The sequence below is a fragment of the Pseudophryne corroboree genome, chromosome 11 (assembly GCF_028390025.1).
Source record: "Pseudophryne corroboree isolate aPseCor3 chromosome 11, aPseCor3.hap2, whole genome shotgun sequence".
Taxonomy (NCBI): Eukaryota; Metazoa; Chordata; class Amphibia; order Anura; family Myobatrachidae; genus Pseudophryne; species Pseudophryne corroboree.
In genome coordinates this window covers 165719558-165742480 of record NC_086454.1, presented here as the reverse complement: position 1 = coordinate 165742480, position 22923 = coordinate 165719558, and the positions used below count along the sequence as shown (strand labels likewise).

Sequence of the window (22923 nt, the reverse complement as noted above, 5' to 3'; positions counted from 1 at the left end):
ATGATACCCATGCTTCAAGTGACTCTATGGCTTAAGCTTTTTTTTTTGAAAAATGAAATGCTATAAAAACAAAATATGATCTGTGCTTTGAGGTACATTTGCCAGTTTTGTGTTTGCTGGTAGCAATATCTGTGGCCTGTTAGCTCAGTTGGTTAGAGCGTGGTGCTAATAACGCCAAGGTCACGGGTTCGATCCCCGTATGGGCCATTTGCTTTTCTTGATGGACAAGAATGGAATAAGCTCATCGGTGGAGTGCATGAATACTTGAAAACATCATAGACACATATATCACAAAATCTCTTCAAATACTTATCAGAAGCCAGTGGGAGTGTCATCCTTTGGCTGATGAAGATTTTTCTCTACATGGCTCAGTGACTTTTGTCTCAAATCAAGCAATATGGCATAACTAAGATATGCAAGGGCAAATTAATCAGTTATTATATTGCTGCTCAAACATAGAGGGCACTAGGTGTTACTAAAAGAAGAAGAAGATATGTGCTCCCCTCTCATTAGTGCACACTGAAGTAAAAAAAAATGGAGAATTTCTAAAGACCAGAGCACAAGTAATGGATCTCTGCATTCTTATTGCATCTTTTCTTATTTCCAAATATTTGACATACTTCTGATTTGATAAGTTTAAAAATGAGTTTAAACAAAGGACACCACTGAAGATGATGGAATTTATATGAATTTTAAATGAAGATTTGCAATACTCATACATTGAATGAAAATGGAGCTTTGAACAAAAGGAAAATAAACAATGTTAGCTCCCACGAGATATGAACTCAGATTACTAGATTCAAAGTCAAGGGTGCTAACAATTACACCATGGAACCCTCACCTGAGCAATGGCATCTACTGAAGTGCACTCATCTTTTAAATGCAAAGAAAAGAAATTCAATACTTTATATATATTATTTCAAGTTTCTAATAAGCTCAGGGATGCAATAGGTATTATGTAGAATATTTGTCCAAAACCAATGATAATATATAAAAAGTAACCTATTTTTTAAAGGAGAAGACAGATACTAGAAACCTAAATGCCTAGGACCAATTTCAGTTGGAGCATCACCCCTTATGTTATCCTAGCATTGAATTGACAGTTTTTCTGTATTTCCATATTTGCATATCAGCCACTTACAATTGTTTCAAGCTTTATAACAGAGGACTGCCTTTTTTATAGACCAAGGATGAAAGTCTCTTGTGAGTTAAGTCTGATAATGACATCACAATTTGTAAATTAAGCTATAGTATGATTACAGAGTGTAGACTGAATAAAAAGTGCTTTCCTATGGATTAAAGTTTGTATTTTCTTAAGCTTTGCATTCCAAAATGGGCTAGCATTCTTTATTTCCAATGGGCACATTAAGCTACTTCCCCAATATATATTTTTTTGTGTTAAAAGTTATTCATACACAACTTGGTAAAACATACTATATTTAATACATAATGGATTACATCCTGGGATTATCTTTTTCAACAATCTGTAAATTTACAATTAAAAATTGTGTATTAGATTTTTTAGATTGATTTTGCTTAGATTTGCATATACTCCTAGTCTAAATTGTCCATTTTTATACTATTACTAGATGCCTTAATCTTTGTTATTATCCTATCTAATATTTATTTTTATTTTGTAATGTGAAAAGAAACTGGAGCATTTTTATGATACCCATGCTTCAAGTGACTCTATGGCTTAAGCTTTTTTTTGAAAAATGAAATGCTATAAAAACAAAATATGATCTGTGCTTTGAGGTACATTTGCCAGTTTTGTGTTTGCTGGCAGCAATATATGTGGCCTGTTAGCTCAGTTGGTTAGAGCGTGGTGCTAATAACGCCAAGGTTACGGGTTCGATCCCCGTATGGGCCATTTGCTTTTCTTGATGGACAAGAATGGAATAAGCTCAACGGTGGAGTGCATGAATACTTGAAAACATCATAGACACATATATCACAAAATCTCGTCAAATACTTATCAGAAGCCAGTGGGAGTGTCATCCTTTGGCTGATGAAGATTTTTCTCTACATGGCTCAGTGACTTTTGTCTCAAATCAAGCAATATGGCATAACTAAGATATGCAAGGGCAAATTAATCAGTTATTATATTGCTGCTCAAACATAGAGGGCACTAGGTGTTACTAAAAGAAGAAGAAGAAGAAGATATGTGCTCCCCTCTCATTAGTGCACACTGAAGTAAAAAAATGGAGAATTTCTAAAGACCAGAGCACAAGCAATGGATCTCTGCATTCTTATTGCATCTTTTCTTATTTCCAAATATTTGACATACTTCTGATTTGATAAGTTTAAAAATGAGTTTAAACAAAGGACACCACTGAAGATGATGGAATTTATATGAATTTTAAATGAAGATTTGCAATACTCATACATTGAATGAAAATGGAGCTTTGAACAAAGGAAAATAAACAATGTTAGCTCCCACGAGATATGAACTCAGATGACTAGATTCAAAGTCCAGGGTGCTAACAATTACACCATGGAACCCTCACCTGAGCAATGGCATCTACTGAAGTGCGCTCATCTTTTAAATGCAAAGAAAAGAAATTCAATACTTTATATATATTATTTCAAGTTTCTAATAAGCTCAGGGATGCAATAGGTATTATGTAGAATATTTGTCCAAAACCAATGATAATATATAAAAAGTAACCTATTTTTTAAAGGAGAAGATAGATACTAGAAACCTAAATGCCTAGGACCAATTTCAGTTGGAGCATCACCCCTTATGTTATCCTAGCATTGAATTGACAGTTTTTCTGTATTTCCATATTTGCATATCAGCCACTTACAATTGTTTCAAGCTTTATAACAGAGGACTGCCTTTTTTATAGACCAAGGATGAAAGTCTCTTGTGAGTTAAGTCTGATAATGACATCACAATTTGTAAATTAAGCTATAGTATGATTACAGAGTGTAGACTGAATAAAAAGTGCTTTCCTATGGATTGAAGTTTGTATTTTCTTAAGATTTGCATTCCAAAATGGGCTAGCATTCTTTATTTCCAATGGGCACATTAAGCTACTTCCCCAATATATATTTTTTTGTGTTAAAAGTTATTCATACACAACTTGGTAAAACATACTAAATTTAATACATAATGGATTACATCCTGGGATTATCTTTTTCAACAATCTGTAAATTTACAATTAAAAATTGTGTATTAGATTTTTTAGATTGATTTTGCTTAGATTTGCATATACTCCTAGTCTAAATTGTCCATTTTTATACTATTACTAGATGCCTTAATCTTTGTTATTATCCTATCTAATATTTATTTTTATTTTGTAATGTGGAAAGAAACTGGAGCATTTTTATGATACCCATGCTTCAAGTGACTCTATGGCTTAAGCTTTTTTTTGAAAAATGAAATGCTATAAAAACAAAATATGATCTGTGCTTTGAGGTACATTTGCCAGTTTTGTGTTTGCTGGCAGCAATATCTGTGGCCTGTTAGCTCAGTTGGTTAGAGCGTGGTGCTAATAACTCCAAGGTCACGGGTTTGATCCCCGTATGGGCCATTTGCTTTTCTTGATGGACAAGAATGGAATAAGCTCATCGGTGGAGTGCATGAATACTTGAAAACATCATAGACACATATATCACAAAATTTCTTCAAATACTTATCAGAAGCCAGTGGGAGTGTCATCCTTTGGCTGATGAAGATTTTTCTCTACATGGCTCAGTGACTTTTGTCTCAAATCAAGCAATATGGCATAACTAAGATATGCAAGAGCAAATTAATCAGTTATTATATTGCTGCTCAAACATAGAGGGCACTAGGTGTTACTAGAAGAAGAAGATATGTGCTCCCCTCTCATTAGTGCACACTGAAGTAAAAAAAATGGAGAATTTCTAAAGACCAGAGCACAAGTAATGGATCTCTGCATTCTTATTGCATCTTTTCTTATTTCCAAATATTTGACATACTTCTGATTTGATAAGTTTAAAAATGAGTTTAAACAAAGGACACCACTGAAGATGATGGAATTTATATGAATTTTAAATGAAGATTTGCAATACTCATACATTGAATGAAAATGGAGCTTTGAACAAAAGGAAAATAAACAATGTTAGCTCCCACGAGATATGAACTCAGATTACTAGATTCAAAGTCCAGGGTGCTAACAATTACACCATGGAACCCTCACCTGAGCAATGGCATCTACTGAAGTGCACTCATCTTTTAAATGCAAAGAAAAGAAATTCAATACTTTATATATATTATTTCAAGTTTCTAATAAGCTCAGGGATGCAATAGGTATTATGTAGAATATTTGTCCAAAACCAATGATAATATATAAAAAGTAACCTATTTTTTAAAGGAGAAGACAGATACTAGAAACCTAAATGCCTAGGACCAATTTCAGTTGGAGCATCACCCCTTATGTTATCCTAGCATTGAATTGACAGTTTTTCTGTATTTCCATATTTGCATATCAGCCACTTACAATTGTTTCAAGCTTTATAACAGAGGACTGCCTTTTTTATAGACCAAGGATGAAAGTCTCTTGTGAGTTAAGTCTGATAATGACATCACAATTTGTAAATTAAGCTATAGTATGATTACAGAGTGTAGACTGAATAAAAAGTGCTTTCCTATGGATTAAAGTTTGTATTTTCTTAAGCTTTGCATTCCAAAATGGGCTAGCATTCTTTATTTCCAATGGGCACATTAAGCTACTTCCCCAATATATATTTTTTTGTGTTAAAAGTTATTCATACACAACTTGGTAAAACATACTATATTTAATACATAATGGATTACATCATGGGATTATCTTTTTCAACAATCTGTAAATTTACAATTAAAAATTGTGTATTAGATTTTTTAGATTGATTTTGCTTAGATTTGCATATACTCCTAGTCTAAATTGTCCATTTTTATACTATTACTAGATGCCTTAATCTTTGTTATTATCCTATCTAATATTTATTTTTATTTTGAAATGTGAAAAGAAACTGGAGCATTTTTATGATACCCATGCTTCAAGTGACTCTATGGCTTTAGCTTTTTTTTGAAAAATGAAATGCTATAAAAACAAAATATGATCTGTGCTTTGAGGTACATTTGCCAGTTTTGTGTTTGCTGGCAGCAATATATGTGGCCTGTTAGCTCAGTTGGTTAGAGCGTGGTGCTAATAACGCCAAGGTTACGGGTTCGATCCCCGTATGGGCCATTTGCTTTTCTTGATGGACAAGAATGGAATAAGCTCAACGGTGGAGTGCATGAATACTTGAAAACATCATAGACACATATATCACAAAATCTCGTCAAATACTTATCAGAAGCCAGTGGGAGTGTCATCCTTTGGCTGATGAAGATTTTTCTCTACATGGCTCAGTGACTTTTGTCTCAAATCAAGCAATATGGCATAACTAAGATATGCAAGGGCAAATTAATCAGTTATTATATTGCTGCTCAAACATAGAGGGCACTAGGTGTTACTAAAAGAAGAAGAAGAAGAAGATATGTGCTCCCCTCTCATTAGTGCACACTGAAGTAAAAAAATGGAGAATTTCTAAAGACCAGAGCACAAGCAATGGATCTCTGCATTCTTATTGCATCTTTTCTTATTTCCAAATATTTGACATACTTCTGATTTGATAAGTTTAAAAATGAGTTTAAACAAAGGACACCACTGAAGATGATGGAATTTATATGAATTTTAAATGAAGATTTGCAATACTCATACATTGAATGAAAATGGAGCTTTGAACAAAGGAAAATAAACAATGTTAGCTCCCACGAGATATGAACTCAGATGACTAGATTCAAAGTCCAGGGTGCTAACAATTACACCATGGAACCCTCACCTGAGCAATGGCATCTACTGAAGTGCGCTCATCTTTTAAATGCAAAGAAAAGAAATTCAATACTTTATATATATTATTTCAAGTTTCTAATAAGCTCAGGGATGCAATAGGTATTATGTAGAATATTTGTCCAAAACCAATGATAATATATAAAAAGTAACCTATTTTTTAAAGGAGAAGATAGATACTAGAAACCTAAATGCCTAGGACCAATTTCAGTTGGAGCATCACCCCTTATGTTATCCTAGCATTGAATTGACAGTTTTTCTGTATTTCCATATTTGCATATCAGCCACTTACAATTGTTTCAAGCTTTATAACAGAGGACTGCCTTTTTTATAGACCAAGGATGAAAGTCTCTTGTGAGTTAAGTCTGATAATGACATCACAATTTGTAAATTAAGCTATAGTATGATTACAGAGTGTAGACTGAATAAAAAGTGCTTTCCTATGGATTGAAGTTTGTATTTTCTTAAGATTTGCATTCCAAAATGGGCTAGCATTCTTTATTTCCAATGGGCACATTAAGCTACTTCCCCAATATATATTTTTTTGTGTTAAAAGTTATTCATACACAACTTGGTAAAACATACTAAATTTAATACATAATGGATTACATCCTGGGATTATCTTTTTCAACAATCTGTAAATTTACAATTAAAAATTGTGTATTAGATTTTTTAGATTGATTTTGCTTAGATTTGCATATACTCCTAGTCTAAATTGTCCATTTTTATACTATTACTAGATGCCTTAATCTTTGTTATTATCCTATCTAATATTTATTTTTATTTTGTAATGTGGAAAGAAACTGGAGCATTTTTATGATACCCATGCTTCAAGTGACTCTATGGCTTAAGCTTTTTTTTGAAAAATGAAATGCTATAAAAACAAAATATGATCTGTGCTTTGAGGTACATTTGCCAGTTTTGTGTTTGCTGGCAGCAATATCTGTGGCCTGTTAGCTCAGTTGGTTAGAGCGTGGTGCTAATAACGCCAAGGTCACGGGTTTGATCCCCGTATGGGCCATTTGCTTTTCTTGATGGACAAGAATGGAATAAGCTCATCGGTGGAGTGCATGAATACTTGAAAACATCATAGACACATATATCACAAAATTTCTTCAAATACTTATCAGAAGCCAGTGGGAGTGTCATCCTTTGGCTGATGAAGATTTTTCTCTACATGGCTCAGTGACTTTTGTCTCAAATCAAGCAATATGGCATAACTAAGATATGCAAGAGCAAATTAATCAGTTATTATATTGCTGCTCAAACATAGAGGGCACTAGGTGTTACTAGAAGAAGAAGATATGTGCTCCCCTCTCATTAGTGCACACTGAAGTAAAAAAAATGGAGAATTTCTAAAGACCAGAGCACAAGTAATGGATCTCTGCATTCTTATTGCATCTTTTCTTATTTCCAAATATTTGACATACTTCTGATTTGATAAGTTTAAAAATGAGTTTAAACAAAGGACACCACTGAAGATGATGGAATTTATATGAATTTTAAATGAAGATTTGCAATACTCATACATTGAATGAAAATGGAGCTTTGAACAAAAGGAAAATAAACAATGTTAGCTCCCACGAGATATGAACTCAGATTACTAGATTCAAAGTCCAGGGTGCTAACAATTACACCATGGAACCCTCACCTGAGCAATGGCATCTACTGAAGTGCACTCATCTTTTAAATGCAAAGAAAAGAAATTCAATACTTTATATATATTATTTCAAGTTTCTAATAAGCTCAGGGATGCAATAGGTATTATGTAGAATATTTGTCCAAAACCAATGATAATATATAAAAAGTAACCTATTTTTTAAAGGAGAAGACAGATACTAGAAACCTAAATGCCTAGGACCAATTTCAGTTGGAGCATCACCCCTTATGTTATCCTAGCATTGAATTGACAGTTTTTCTGTATTTCCATATTTGCATATCAGCCACTTACAATTGTTTCAAGCTTTATAACAGAGGACTGCCTTTTTTATAGACCAAGGATGAAAGTCTCTTGTGAGTTAAGTCTGATAATGACATCACAATTTGTAAATTAAGCTATAGTATGATTACAGAGTGTAGACTGAATAAAAAGTGCTTTCCTATGGATTAAAGTTTGTATTTTCTTAAGCTTTGCATTCCAAAATGGGCTAGCATTCTTTATTTCCAATGGGCACATTAAGCTACTTCCCCAATATATATTTTTTTGTGTTAAAAGTTATTCATACACAACTTGGTAAAACATACTATATTTAATACATAATGGATTACATCATGGGATTATCTTTTTCAACAATCTGTAAATTTACAATTAAAAATTGTGTATTAGATTTTTTAGATTGATTTTGCTTAGATTTGCATATACTCCTAGTCTAAATTGTCCATTTTTATACTATTACTAGATGCCTTAATCTTTGTTATTATCCTATCTAATATTTATTTTTATTTTGTAATGTGAAAAGAAACTGGAGCATTTTTATGATACCCATGCTTCAAGTGACTCTATGGCTTTAGCTTTTTTTTGAAAAATGAAATGCTATAAAAACAAAATATGATCTGTGCTTTGAGGTACATTTGCCAGTTTTGTGTTTGCTGGCAGCAATATATGTGGCCTGTTAGCTCAGTTGGTTAGAGCGTGGTGCTAATAACGCCAAGGTTACGGGTTCGATCCCCGTATGGGCCATTTGCTTTTCTTGATGGACAAGAATGGAATAAGCTCAACGGTGGAGTGCATGAATACTTGAAAACATCATAGACACATATATCACAAAATCTCGTCAAATACTTATCAGAAGCCAGTGGGAGTGTCATCCTTTGGCTGATGAAGATTTTTCTCTACATGGCTCAGTGACTTTTGTCTCAAATCAAGCAATATGGCATAACTAAGATATGCAAGGGCAAATTAATCAGTTATTATATTGCTGCTCAAACATAGAGGGCACTAGGTGTTACTAAAAGAAGAAGAAGAAGAAGATATGTGCTCCCCTCTCATTAGTGCACACTGAAGTAAAAAAATGGAGAATTTCTAAAGACCAGAGCACAAGCAATGGATCTCTGCATTCTTATTGCATCTTTTCTTATTTCCAAATATTTGACATACTTCTGATTTGATAAGTTTAAAAATGAGTTTAAACAAAGGACACCACTGAAGATGATGGAATTTATATGAATTTTAAATGAAGATTTGCAATACTCATACATTGAATGAAAATGGAGCTTTGAACAAAGGAAAATAAACAATGTTAGCTCCCACGAGATATGAACTCAGATGACTAGATTCAAAGTCCAGGGTGCTAACAATTACACCATGGAACCCTCACCTGAGCAATGGCATCTACTGAAGTGCGCTCATCTTTTAAATGCAAAGAAAAGAAATTCAATACTTTATATATATTATTTCAAGTTTCTAATAAGCTCAGGGATGCAATAGGTATTATGTAGAATATTTGTCCAAAACCAATGATAATATATAAAAAGTAACCTATTTTTTAAAGGAGAAGACAGATACTAGAAACCTAAATGCCTAGGCCCAATTTCAGTTGGAGCATCACCCCTTATGTTATCCTAGCATTGAATTGACAGTTATTCTGTATTTCCATATTTGCATATCAGCCACTTACAATTGTTTCAAGCTTTATAACAGAGGACTGCCTTTTTTATAGACCAAGGATGAAAGTCTCTTGTGAGTTAAGTCTGATAATGACATCACAATTTGTAAATTAAGCTATAGTATGATTACAGAGTGTAGACTGAATAAAAAGTGCTTTCCTATGGATTAAAGTTTGTATTTTCTTAAGCTTTGCATTCCAAAATGGGCTAGCATTCTTTATTTCCAATGGGCACATTAAGCTACTTCCCCAATATATATTTTTTTGTGTTAAAAGTTATTCATACACAACTTGGTAAAACATACTATATTTAATACATAATGGATTACATCATGGGATTATCTTTTTCAACAATCTGTAAATTTACAATTAAAAATTGTGTATTAGATTTTTTTAGATTGATTTTGCTTAGATTTGCATATACTCCTAGTCTAAATTGTCCATTTTTATGCTATTACTAGATGCCTTAATCTTTGTTATTATCCTATCTAATATTTATTTTTATTTTGTAATGTGAAAAGAAACTGGAGCATTTTTATGATACCCATGCTTCAAGTGACTCTATGGCTTAATCTTTTTTTTGAAAAATGAAATGCTATAAAAACAAAATATGATCTGTGCTTTGAGGTACATTTGCCAGTTTTGTGTTTGCTGGCAGCAATATATGTGGCCTGTTAGCTCAGTTGGTTAAAGCGTGGTGCTAATAACGCCAAGGTTACGGGTTCGATCCCCGCATGGGCCATTTGCTTTTCTTGATGGACAAGAATGGAATAAGCTCATCGGTGGAGTGCATGAATACTTGAAAACATCATAGACACATATATCACAAAATCTCTTCAAATACTTATCAGAAGCCAGTGGGAGTGTCATCCTTTGGCTGATGAAGATTTTTCTCTACATGGCTCAGTGACTTTTGTCTCAAATCAAGCAATATGGCATAACTAAGATATGCAAGGGCAAATTAATCAGTTATTATATTGCTGCTCAAACATAGAGGGCACTAGGTGTTACTAAAAGAAGAAGAAGAAGATATGTGCTCCCCTCTCATTAGTGCACACTGAAGTAAAAAAAATTGAGAATTTCTAAAGACCAGAGCACAAGTAATGGATCTCTGCATTCTTATTGCATCTTTTCTTATTTCCAAATATTTGACATACTTCTGATTTGATAAGTTTAAAAATGAGTTTAAACAAAGGACACCACTGAAGATGATGGAATTTATATGAATTTTAAATGAAGATTTGCAATACTCATACATTGAATGAAAATGGAGCTTTGAACAAAAGGAAAATAAACAATGTTAGCTCCCACGAGATATGAACTCAGATGACTAGATTCAAAGTCCAGGGTGCTAACAATTACACCATGGAACCCTCACCTGAGCAATGGCATCTACTGAAGTGCGCTCATCTTTTAAATGCAAAGAAAAGAAATTCAATACTTTATATATATTATTTCAAGTTTCTAATAAGCTCAGGGATGCAATAGGTATTATGTAGAATATTTGTCCAAAACCAATGATAATATATAAAAAGTAACCTATTTTTTAAAGGAGAAGACAGATACTAGAAACCTAAATGCCTAGGCCCAATTTCAGTTGGAGCATCACCCCTTATGTTATCCTAGCATTGAATTGACAGTTATTCTGTATTTCCATATTTGCATATCAGCCACTTACAATTGTTTCAAGCTTTATAACAGAGGACTGCCTTTTTTATAGACCAAGGATGAAAGTCTCTTGTGAGTTAAGTCTGATAATGACATCACAATTTGTAAATTAAGCTATAGTATGATTACAGAGTGTAGACTGAATAAAAAGTGCTTTCCTATGGATTAAAGTTTGTATTTTCTTAAACTTTGCATTCCAAAATGGGCTAGCATTCTTTATTTCCAATGGGCACATTAAGCTACTTCCCCAATATATATTTTTTTGTGTTAAAAGTTATTCATACACAACTTGGTAAAACATACTATATTTAATACATAATGGATTACATCATGGGATTATCTTTTTCAACAATCTGTAAATTTACAATTAAAAATTGTGTATTAGATTTTTTAGATTGATTTTGCTTAGAATTGCATATACTCCTAGTCTAAATTGTCCATTTTTATACTATTACTAGATGCCTTAATCTTTGTTATTATCCTATCTAATATTTATTTTTATTTTGTAATGTGAAAAGAAACTGGAGCATTTTTATGATACCCATGCTTCAAGTGACTCTATGGCTTAATCTTTTTTTGAAAAATGAAATGCTATAAAAACAAAATATGATCTGTGCTTTGAGGTACATTTGCCAGTTTTGTGTTTGCTGGCAGCAATATCTGTGGCCTGTTAGCTCAGTTGGTTAGAGCATGGTGCTAATAACGCCAAGGTTACGGGTTCGATCCCCGTATGGGCCATTTGCTTTTCATGATAGACAAGAATGGAATAAGCTCATCGGTGGAGTGCATGAATACTTGAAAACATCATAGACACATATATCACAAAATCTCTTCAAATACTTATCAGAAGCCAGTGGGAGTGTCATCCTTTGGCTGATGAAGATTTTTCTCTACATGGCTCAGTGACTTTTGTCTCAAATCAAGCAATATGGCATAACTAAGATATGCAAGGGCAAATTAATCAGTTATTATATTGCTGCTCAAACATAGAGGGCACTAGGTGTTACTAAAAGAAGAAGAAGAAGATATGTGCTCCCCTCTCTTTAGTGCACACTGAAGTAAAAAAAATTGAGAATTTCTAAAGACCAGAGCACAAGTAATGGATCTCTGCATTCTTATTGCATCTTTTCTTATTTCCAAATATTTGACATACTTCTGATTTGATAAGTTTAAAAATGAGTTTAAACAAAGGACACCACTGAAGATGATGGAATTTATATGAATTTTAAATGAAGATTTGCAATACTCATACATTGAATGAAAATGGAGCTTTGAACAAAAGGAAAATAAACAATGTTAGCTCCCACGAGATATGAACTCAGATGACTAGATTCAAAGTCCAGGGTGCTAACAATTACACCATGGAACCCTCACCTGAGCAATGGCATCTACTGAAGTGCGCTCATCTTTTAAATGCAAAGAAAAGAAATTCAATACTTTATATATATTATTTCAAGTTTCTAATAAGCTCAGGGATGCAATAGGTATTATGTAGAATATTTGTCCAAAACCAATGATAATATATAAAAAGTAACCTATTTTTTAAAGGAGAAGACAGATACTAGAAACCTAAATGCCTAGGACCAATTTCAGTTGGAGCATCACCCCTTATGTTATCCTAGCATTGAATTGACAGTTTTTCTGTATTTCCATATTTGCATATCAGCCACTTACAATTGTTTCAAGCTTTGTAACAGAGGACTGCCTTTTTATAGACCAAGGATGAAAGTCTCTTGTGAGTTAAGTCTGATAATGACATCACAATTTGTAAATTAAGCTATAGTATGATTACAAAGTGTAGACTGAATAAAAAGTGCTTTCCTATGGATTAAAGTTTGTATTTTCTTAAGCTTTGCATTCCAAAATGGGCTAGCATTCTTTATTTCCAATGGGCACATTAAGCTACTTCCCCAATATATATTTTTTAGTGTTAAAAGTTATTCATACACAACTTGGTAAAACATACTATATTTAATACATAATGGATTACATCATGGGATTATCTTTTTCAACAATCTGTAAATTTACAATTAAAAATTGTGTATTAGATTTTTTAGATTGATTTTGCTTAGATTTGCATATACTCCTAGTCTAAATTGTCCATTTTTATACTATTACTAGATGCCTTAATCTTTGTTATTATCCTATCTAATATTTATTTTTATTTTATAATGTGAAAAGAAACTGGATCATTTTTATGATACCCATGCTTCAAGTGACTCTATGGCTTAAGCTTTTTTTGAAAAATGAAATGTTATAAAAACAAAATATGATCTGTGCTTTGAGGTACATTTGCCAGTTTTGTGTTTGCTGGCAGCAATATATGTGGCCTGTTAGCTCAGTTGGTTAGAGCGTGGTGCTAATAACGCCAAGGTTACGGGTTCGATCCCCGTATGAGCCATTTGCTTTTCTTGATGGACAAGAATGGAATAAGCTCATCGGTGGAGTGCATGAATACTTGAAAACATCATAGACACATATATCACAAAATCTCTTCAAATACTTATCAGAAGCCAGTGGGAGTGTCATCCTTTGGCTGATGAAGATTTTTCTCTACATGGCTCAGTGACTTTTGTCTCAAATCAAGCAATATGGCATAACTAAGATATGCAAGGGCAAATTAATCAGTTATTATATTGCTGCTCAAACATAGAGGGCACTAGGTGTTACTAAAAGAAGAAGAAGAAGATATGTGCTCCCCTCTCATTAGTGCACACTGAAGTAAAAAAATGGAGAATTTCTAAAGACCAGAGCACAAGCAATGGATCTCTGCATTCTTATTGCATCTTTTCTTATTTCCAAATATTTTACATACTACTGATTTGATAAGTTTAAAAATGAGTTTAAACAAAGGACACCACTGAAGATGCTGGAATTTATATGAATTTTAAATGAAGATTTGCAATACTCATACATTGAATGAAAATGGAGCTTTGAACAAAGGAAAATAAACAATGTTAGCTCCCACGAGATATGAACTCAGATGACTAGATTCAAAGTCCAGGGTGCTAACAATTACACCATGGAACCCTCACCTGAGCAATGGCATCTACTGAAGTGCGCTCATCTTTTAAATGCAAAGAAAAGAAATTCAATACTTTATATATATTATTTCAAGTTTCTAATAAGCTCAGGGATGCAATAGGTATTATGTAGAATATTTGTCCAAAACCAATGATAATATATAAAAAGTAACCTATTTTTTAAAGGAGAAGATAGATACTAGAAACCTAAATGCCTAGGACCAATTTCAGTTGGAGCATCACCCCTTATGTTATCCTAGCATTGAATAGACAGTTTTTCTGTATTTCCATATTTGCATATCAGCCACTTACAATTGTTTCAAGCTTTATAACAGAGGACTGCCTTTTTTATAGACCAAGGATGAAAGTCTCTTGTGAGTTAAGTCTGATAATGACATAACAATTTGTAAATTAAGCTATAGAATGATTACAGAGTGTAGACTGAATAAAAAGTGCTTTCCTATGGATTGAAGTTTGTATTTTCTTAAGCTTTGCATTCCGAAATGGTCTAGCATTCTTTATTTCCAATGGGCACATTAAGCTACTTCCCCAATATATATTTTTTTGTGTTAAAAGTTATTCATACACAACTTGGTAAAACATACTATATTTAATACATAATGGATTACATCATGGGATTATCTTTTTCAACAATCTGTAAATTTACAATTAAAAATTGTGTATTAGATTTTTTAGATTGATTTTGCTTAGATTTGCATATACTCCTAGTCTAAATTGTCCATTTTTATACTATTACTAGATGCCTTAATCTTTGTTATTATCCTATCTAATATTTATTTTTATTTTGTAATGTGGAAAGAAACTGGAGCATTTTTATGATACCCATGCTTCAAGTGACTCTATGGCTTAAGCTTTTTTTTGAAAAATGAAATGCTATAAAAACAAAATATGATCTGTGCTTTGAGGTATATTTGCCAGTTTTGTGTTTGCTGGCAGCAATATCTGTGGCCTGTTAGCTCAGTTGGTTAGAGCGTGGTGCTAATAACGCCAAGGTTACGGGTTCGATCCCTGTATGGGCCATTTGCTTTTCTTGATGGACAAGAATGGAATAAGCTCATCGGTGGAGTGCATGAATACTTGAAAACATCATAGACACATATATCACAAAATCTCTTCAAATACTTATCAGAAGCCAGTGGGAGTGTCATCCTTTGGCTGATGAAGATTTTTCTCTACATGGCTCAGTGACTTTTGTCTCAAATCAAGCAATATGGCATAACTAAGATATGCAAGGGCAAATTAATCAGTTATTATATTGCTGCTCAAACATAGAGGGCACTAGGTGTTACTAAAAGAAGAAGAAGAAGATATGTGCTCCCCTCTCATTAGTGCACACTGAAGTAAAAAAAATGGAGAATTTCTAAAGACCAGAGTACAAGCAATGGATCTCTGCATTCTTATTGCATCTTTTCTTATTTCCAAATATTTGACATACTTCTGATTTGATAAGTTTAAAAATGAGTTTAAACAAAGGACACCACTGAAGATGATGGAATTTATATGAATTTTAAATGAAGATTTGCAATACTCATACATTGAATGAAAATGGAGCTTTGAACAAAGGAAAATAAACAATGTTAGCTCCCACGAGATATGAACTCAGATGACTAGATTCAAAGTCCAGGGTGCTAACAATTACACCATGGAACCCTCACCTGAGCAATAGCATCTACTGAAGTGCGCTCATCTTTTAAATGCAAAGAAAAGAAATTCAATACTTTATATATATTATTTCAAGTTTCTAATAAGCTCAGGGATGCAATAGGTATTATGTAGAATATTTGTCCAAAACCAATGATAATATATAAAAAGTAACCTATTTTTTAAAGGAGAAGATAGATACTAGAAACCTAAATGCCTAGGACCAATTTCAGTTGGAGCATCACCCCTTATGTTATCCTAGCATTGAATTGACAGTTTTTATGTATTTCCATATTTGCATATCAGCCACTTACAATTGTTTCAAGCTTTATAACAGAGGACTGCCTTTTTTATAGACCAAGGATGAAAGTCTCTTGTGAGTTAAGTCTGATAATGGCATAACAATTTGTAAATTAAGCTATAGAATGATTACAGAGTGTAGACTGAATAAAAAGTGCTTTCCTATGGATTGAAGTTTGTATTTTCTTAAGCTTTGCATTCCAAAATGGGCTAGCATTCTTTATTTCCAATGGGCACATTAAGCTACTTATTAAAGAAAATGAAACAATGACTTGCGCCCTAGCCGCAGCTTGAAAACACGTCCCAAAGAACACCACTTCTTTTCTAGCTACTAAAAAAAATGATGGACGAACTCCAAGCGCTGCTATGAACCGGAACTCCTTGTGTCTGAAAAACCCTCGAAGGAAACAGAATACACAATATCCTTATGGAAACTTCAGCATACGGTTATTCTCTTGAGATACCCTTCAATGACTGACCTTTATTATAGGCCCTATATTCACATAAGGGTATCTTTGTCTTCTATTAAATACACCGCAATCACATCATCTATGGTATATCGCTTATTGGAATAAAGCTCACCTTTATGATAAGCCCTATGTACATCCAAAGGTATCTTTAACGAATCCGCCCACACTGGGATCTTTCAGTGGTCTTGTAAGTACATCCACAACCTCACGATAGATTAAAACTCCATCAGTCCATTTTAGATAAAAAAGTTCTGATTTTCTTTAATTTTTTCAAACAATTAAAAATCTTAAAAATCCATACAGAAAATGGAGGCACCCAATAAACTGAGCCGGCAGGATCACTTCCACTCACACCCCTAAGATGGAACTAGGGGAATAGGTACAAACCAACAAGGATCAGGGTATAAAGCCAATCCGGAGGATGTCCTAGTGAGCGGTCAGATACAGCCGGGGGTCCTCTACAGCAAACACCAACGCGTTTCGGATCTCTATCCTTCCTCAGGGTGTGATGGTGGAAGTAATCCCCTCGGCCTTTTATACCCACTATCCATATCACATGACAGGTTTAGCCAATACGATTACTCCATCCTAAAAATCATACATTTCTATATGGTTATATACATTCTAATCTATTACCATTATGTAATTACCCACATTAAAATATGTATATAAATTAAAAACGAAAATATATCAAGATAATAATAAAAAACCTTAATTCATATTCAATTGGTTAACACTAAAGTGAGGCTGTGATTCCATCTCCAATATTATTGCCCATAAATATAATCCTGATCCTGGATTAATATGTCCAAGTTTTAACAGAGTTCATTCCACCTTCTCTAAATCCCATAAGTCTCTGCGGTTCGTTGCTATGGAAACCGCACGTGTGTCCGTTATCATTCACAGCTCAGCTGAGATCATTCACTTTCATCCGGACTTCCGCCCCCTCAGAGCTTCCGGCTTCCGCCTTGCGTTCCTCATACTTTTTGGTCTATGACACGCTTGTCCTAACCGGATGTCTTAGCTGCGATACATCACATCCGGTTTCTGGAACGCATACCGGAAGTCCATAATTTGCCGAGGTGGAACGCATATCGCTATGCCAGTCTCCCCAGTGAAGTACATGGAGAAAAATAAACATCCATTAGTTGTGTCATCTTCGTACATAGTTCAAATACACAGGGATCGCTCAATACACATCATATATTAGAGGTAAATCGTATCAAAGAAACCATTTAGTCTCGAAATCCATATTGAGACCCCTTGGATGCAATGTTTTTAATTCGAAGATTTTCCTCATCTCCGCTCTCGCCAACCTATCCTCCTCGTCCTTCCTACGCCAATTAGGATTTATACCCATAATAGCACAGAAACTAGCAAGATGGTTAGTATCACATTTATGTGTGTTCTTAAAATGTAATGAAACATTATGGGTTTCCATCCCTTTTTTAATGTTACGGATGTGTTCGGCCATACGTACTTTCAAAGCCCTAGTAGTACGTCCAACATACTGCGACCCACAAGTACATTCGAGCAAATATACCACATATTTAGTTGAACATGTTAAAAATTCTTTAATAGGGAAAGTTTGTTTAGTTTGACTAGATGTGTACTCAGTGATTTTATTTCTCTTATCACCACAGGTTCTGCACATGATACATGTGCCACATCTATAGAACCCTTTTGATTTAATTCTAGTCTGCATCCTGGGGACAGCTATCACACTGCTCACAATATTATCCCGCAGGTTTTTTGCTTTTCTATATATAAATCTGGGCCTATCGGAAATGTATTCTTTCAATACCGGATCTCTAACGAGGATATCCCAATGTTTGCCTACAATTTTTTCCACTTGTCTATATTGGCTATTATAGCCAGTGATGAAACTTACCTCGTTATTACCTTTATTGTTTTTGTTTCTTACTTTCCTTAAACAAGAAACTCTATCTAATTCGGCTCCTGTTTCTCTGGCCTTCCTTACTATCCCTGGATCATATCCCTTCTCCAAAAATTGTTCTTGTAAAACATTTGCATGTTGTTCATAGATTTCTATATCCGTACAATTTCTTCGAACTCGATGGAACTGACTTATAGGTATGCTGCGCAGCCAATTCGCATGATGGTTGCTATTGAATTCAATAAATGAGTTACAGTCTGTATCTTTACCATAATTACTGGTTTTAATGTTCCCATCATCTATATAAATCCTTAAATCAAGGAAATTGACTTCAATTTCACTTATATTAAAAGTGAGCTGGATGTTGTATTTATTGTCATTTAGATGTGTGCAGAAGGAGTCCAGTGAGCTACGGTCACCTCCCCACACAAATACAACATCATCAATATACCGGTACCATGACACCAGGCTGGCGCTATGCTCATGACCCTTCCATACGGAATTTTCTTCCCAAAGGGCCATAAAAAGATTAGCATAGCTCGGCGCCAGCCTGGTGCCCATTGCTGTACCGGTTAACTGTAAATAAAAGGAATCATGGAACCAAAAAAAATTATTTCTCAAAATAAGCGAAGTACCCTCCACAATAAACTCCTTCATATCCTCCTGCATATCCTGTTTATCTAAAAAGAATTTAGTGGCCTCCAATCCATACTCATGTGTTATAATTGTATATAATGAGGTCACATCTGCTGTGACTAATAAGTGACCAGGTTGCCACGCAATTTCCATAAGTTTGTTAATAATGTCAATTGAGTCTTTAAGATAAGACCGGGTGGATTTGACTATGGGTTGTAGAATTTTATCTATAAACATTGATAAGTTGGACAGTGAAGAGTTCGTCCCAGCCACTATGGGTCGTCCTGGTGGTTTTTCTTTATTTTTATGCACTTTAGGAAGTGCATAAAGTACTGGTATGGACGGATTTATAATTGTAATAAACTCACAATCCTCTTTTGTTATTATACCTTTAGACATATATAGAGCTAGAAAAACTTGCAGTTTTTCTTCTGTTGCTGAACTAGGATTTCCCCTTAATTTTTTATAAGTGGCTTCTTCCTGTAACTGTCTAAAGATTTCTGCATTGTAATCCTCTAAATTCATTATAACAATACTACCCCCCTTATCCGCAGGCTTTACTACTATATCTTTGTTTTCTCTGAGGGTTTTAATGGCATTTCGTTCTCCCTTAGTAAGATTCATTTTCCTATTTGGTTTCAATTGAATACTCTCCAGGTCACTTTTAACAGATTTCTCGAATGCCTCAATGAAACTCCCCTTTTTATGTTTGGGGTAAAAGGTGGATTTACGTTTTAATTTAACCTCCCCTTCAATTTGTGGGATGGTTTGTTCAGGTCTCTCATCAAAATACCTTTTTAGCGTTAGGCGTCTGACAAACCTCTCCACATCGACATATACATCGAATTTATCACAACGGTTAGATGGGGCAAATTTAAGACCCTTTTTAAGGACTTCTTCTTCCTGTGATGTTAACTTATAATTACTTAAATTGTATATTTGAGTGCTCTTTTTAGGGGTATCTGGGATACAAGTCTGTTCTCCACTCTCCTCCAATACACCATCTACCATCTTTTCCTCATCCCTTTCTTTTAATTTTAGTCTCTTTTTCAAACTATACGATTTCAATTTCCCCCCTCTCTTCCCTCTTTTCCTAAGGTTACCATTTCTCACCTCCATCTTTTTAGTCCTCTCTCTCTTACTCCTAAAAAATGATTTTTAGGCCTAGAGTTATCCCAATTATGATCCTCCCTGGGGGTCAGATGTTCACCTTCATGTCTACTTCTTTGGTCGGGATCCCCCTGATATCTAATGTCCCTCCATAATCTATCCCTCTTGTCTACCGTATAGGGACTTCTATCCCTTCTTCTTTCTTGTTGGTATCCTCTATTGTCATAACGATTCCTAATTGGGCCTCTACGGTCAGGGTAATATCTGTTGTTTTCTATCTTTCTTGTATACCCTCCATTCCTCTCCTGTTCTGTACGTAAGCTCCTATCATACTTTTGTTTACTTGATATGTCATCTTCTCTCTTCTTATCTTTTTGTTCAAATTTAGATGACCTTTCCTCACATCTATTTTTTACTTCCTCAACATCTCTAAAGTATTTTTTACGTTTCTTTTCTTTTATTTCCCTTTCATTTTTTTCCATTTTCCTCACAATACATTCTTCCATTTCTTTGAAATCCCCAAGTTCTGAAAAGGGTTCTACAAGAGATCTCAAGATGGTGATTTCTTCTTCCAAACCTTTCAGGATTTTACCTTTTTCCCCCATGATCAATTGCATGAGGGAATATGAACAACCATCTAGTATCTTTTGCCACTCCTCTCTGAAGTTGGGTAGTTCTTCATTAAATGAGGGTTCCTTGGTAATCCTTAAACCTTTAGGTACTAAACCTTCTGAGCAATACTTTTCCAGAAAAGCTATTTCCCACCAAATTTTACTCTCCTTTATGAGTAACTTCTCTAATTTGAACATTACTTCCTCTAAGTTGTTATCCATCAGACCTACATCTCTTTTTTCCTTAAAGAGACAATCAACTTGAGCCTGTCTATTGGCTCTATGTGAAAACATAATGTAGGCAGCAAGACACAGTTATATGGTGTGAGATACAAATTAAAGAAAATGAAACAATGACTTGCGCCCTAGCCACAGCTTGAAAACACGTCCCAAAGAACACCACTTCTTTTCTAGCTACTAAAAAAAATGATGGATGAACTCCAAGCGCTGCTATGAACCGGAACTCCTTGTGTCTGAAAAACCCTCGAAGGAAACAGAATACACAATATCCTTATGGAAACTTCAGCATATGGTTATTCACTTGAGATATCCTTCAATGACTGACCTTTATTATAGGCCCTATATTCACATAAGGGTATCTTTGTCTTCTATTAAATACACCGCAATCACATCATCTATGGTATATCGCTTATTGGAATAAAGCTCACCTTTATGATAAGCCCTATGTACATCCAAAGGTATCTTTAACGAATCCGCCCACACTGGGATCTTTCAGTGGTCTTGTAAGTACATCCACAACCTCATGATAGATTAAAACTCCATCAGTCCGTTTTAGATAAAAAAGTTCTGATTTTCTTTAATTTTTTCAAACAATTAAAAATCTTAAAAATCCATACAGAAAATGGAGGCACCCAATAAACTGAGCCGGCAGGATCACTTCCACTCACACCCCTAAGATGGAACTAGGGGAATAGGTACAAACCAACAAGGATCAGGGTATAAAGCCAATCCGGAGGATGTCCTAGTGAGCGGTCAGATACAGCCGGGGGTCCTCTACAGCAAACACCAACGCGTTTCGGATCTCTATCCTTCCTCAGGGTGTGATGGTGGAAGTAATCCCCTCGGAGAAGGGATATGATCCAGGGATAGTAAGGAAGGCCAGAGAAACAGGAGCCGAATTAGATAGAGTTTCTTGTTTAAGGAAAGTAAGAAACAAAAACAATAAAGGTAATAACGAGGTGAGTTTCATCACTGGCTATAATAGCCAATATAGACAAGTGGAAAAAATTGTAGGCAAACATTGGGATATCCTCGTTAGAGATCCGGTATTGAAAGAATACATTTCCGATAGGCCCAGATTTATATATAGAAAAGCAAAAAACCTGCGGGATAATATTGTGAGCAGTGTGATAGCTGTCCCCAGGATGCAGACTAGAATTAAATCAAAAGGGTTCTATAGATGTGGCACATGTATCATGTGCAGAACCTGTGGTGATAAGAGAAATAAAATCACTGAGTACACATCTAGTCAAACTAAACAAACTTTCCCTATTAAAGAATTTTTAACATGTTCAACTAAATATGTGGTATATTTGCTCGAATGTACTTGTGGGTCGCAGTATGTTGGACGTACTACTAGGGCTTTGAAAGTACGTATGGCCGAACACATCCGTAACATTAAAAAAGGGATGGAAACCCATAATGTTTCATTACATTTTAAGAACACACATAAATGTGATACTAACCATCTTGCTAGTTTCTGTGCTATTATGGGTATAAATCCTAATTGGCGTAGGAAGGACGAGGAGGATAGGTTGGCGAGAGCGGAGATGAGGAAAATCTTCGAATTAAAAACATTGCATCCAAGGGGTCTCAATATGGATTTCGAGACTAAATGGTTTCTTTGATACGATTTACCTCTAATATTATATGATGTGTATTGAGCGATCCCTGTGTATTTGAACTATGTACGAAGATGACACAACTAATGGATGTTTATTTTTCTCCATGTACTTCACTGGGGAGACTGGCATAGCGATATGCGTTCCACCTCGGCAAATTATGGACTTCCGGTATGCGTTCCAGAAACCGGATGTGATGTATCGCAGCTAAGACATCCGGTTAGGACAAGCGTGTCATA

At 34.5% G+C, this 22923-nt stretch overlaps 10 non-coding genes across 10 annotated transcripts; all 10 read left to right on the top strand.

Moving 5' to 3' along the window:
• The first annotated feature begins 133 nt into the window (after positions 1 to 133).
• Positions 134 to 207, top strand: TRNAI-AAU (transfer RNA isoleucine (anticodon AAU)). The gene has a single exon. It is a non-coding gene; the product is annotated as a tRNA-Ile (tRNA).
• A 1589-nt stretch (positions 208 to 1796) lies between these two features.
• On the top strand, positions 1797 to 1870 carry TRNAI-AAU (transfer RNA isoleucine (anticodon AAU)). The gene has a single exon. It is a non-coding gene; the product is annotated as a tRNA-Ile (tRNA).
• A 1592-nt stretch (positions 1871 to 3462) lies between these two features.
• On the top strand, positions 3463 to 3536 carry TRNAI-AAU (transfer RNA isoleucine (anticodon AAU)). The gene has a single exon. It is a non-coding gene; the product is annotated as a tRNA-Ile (tRNA).
• Positions 3537 to 5121: 1585 nt separating this feature from the next.
• Positions 5122 to 5195, top strand: TRNAI-AAU (transfer RNA isoleucine (anticodon AAU)). The gene has a single exon. It is a non-coding gene; the product is annotated as a tRNA-Ile (tRNA).
• Positions 5196 to 6787: 1592 nt separating this feature from the next.
• Positions 6788 to 6861, top strand: TRNAI-AAU (transfer RNA isoleucine (anticodon AAU)). Its single transcript has one exon. It is a non-coding gene; the product is annotated as a tRNA-Ile (tRNA).
• A 1585-nt stretch (positions 6862 to 8446) lies between these two features.
• TRNAI-AAU (transfer RNA isoleucine (anticodon AAU)) lies at positions 8447 to 8520 on the top strand. Its single transcript has one exon. It is a non-coding gene; the product is annotated as a tRNA-Ile (tRNA).
• A 1593-nt stretch (positions 8521 to 10113) lies between these two features.
• On the top strand, positions 10114 to 10187 carry TRNAI-AAU (transfer RNA isoleucine (anticodon AAU)). Its single transcript has one exon. It is a non-coding gene; the product is annotated as a tRNA-Ile (tRNA).
• Positions 10188 to 11777: 1590 nt separating this feature from the next.
• TRNAI-AAU (transfer RNA isoleucine (anticodon AAU)) lies at positions 11778 to 11851 on the top strand. Its single transcript has one exon. It is a non-coding gene; the product is annotated as a tRNA-Ile (tRNA).
• A 1589-nt stretch (positions 11852 to 13440) lies between these two features.
• On the top strand, positions 13441 to 13514 carry TRNAI-AAU (transfer RNA isoleucine (anticodon AAU)). Its single transcript has one exon. It is a non-coding gene; the product is annotated as a tRNA-Ile (tRNA).
• A 1589-nt stretch (positions 13515 to 15103) lies between these two features.
• TRNAI-AAU (transfer RNA isoleucine (anticodon AAU)) lies at positions 15104 to 15177 on the top strand. The gene has a single exon. It is a non-coding gene; the product is annotated as a tRNA-Ile (tRNA).
• The last annotated feature ends 7746 nt before the right edge of the window (positions 15178 to 22923 follow it).